Source organism: Callorhinchus milii, unplaced genomic scaffold (assembly GCF_018977255.1).
Source record: "Callorhinchus milii isolate IMCB2004 unplaced genomic scaffold, IMCB_Cmil_1.0 Scaffold2, whole genome shotgun sequence".
In the NCBI taxonomy this organism is placed as follows: Eukaryota; Metazoa; Chordata; class Chondrichthyes; order Chimaeriformes; family Callorhinchidae; genus Callorhinchus; species Callorhinchus milii.
Genome location: NW_024704743.1, coordinates 26175507 through 26175983, shown reverse-complemented (window position 1 = coordinate 26175983; position 477 = coordinate 26175507). Strand labels below are relative to the sequence as shown.

At 62.3% G+C, this 477-nt stretch overlaps 1 protein-coding gene across 1 annotated transcript in view; it reads right to left on the bottom strand.

The window, feature by feature from the left end:
* Positions 1–477, bottom strand: part of LOC103176227 (tubulin polymerization-promoting protein) — a 21067-nt gene extending 20590 nt beyond the window's left edge. The window contains exon 1 of the mRNA XM_042331895.1: positions 456–477. The gene's annotated coding sequence lies outside the window, so the exon portion shown is untranslated. The remainder of the gene's footprint in view (positions 1–455) is intronic.

Here is a 477-nt window from a genome sequence, read left to right as displayed (position 1 = left end):
CACACACCCCCCCCCACCACACACACACCCACCACCACATACACACCCACCACCACACACCCCCCCACACACCCCCACACACCACACACACACCCACCACCACATACACCCCCCACACCCCACCACCACATACACACCCACCACCACACACACCCCCCACACACCCCCACACACAGCCACCACCACCACACCCCCCACCACCACATACACCCCCCCACACACACCCCACCACATACACCCCCCACACACACACCCCACCATATACACCCCCCACACACACACCCCCACACACACACCCACCACCACACACACACACCCACATACACACACCCACATACACACCCACCACATACACCCCCCACACACACCCACACATACACACCCACCACCACATACACCCCCCACCCACTCCCCCCACATACACACCCACCACCCCACCCCACCCCCTCTCTCACCCTCTCTGATGCAGGAAAGCTT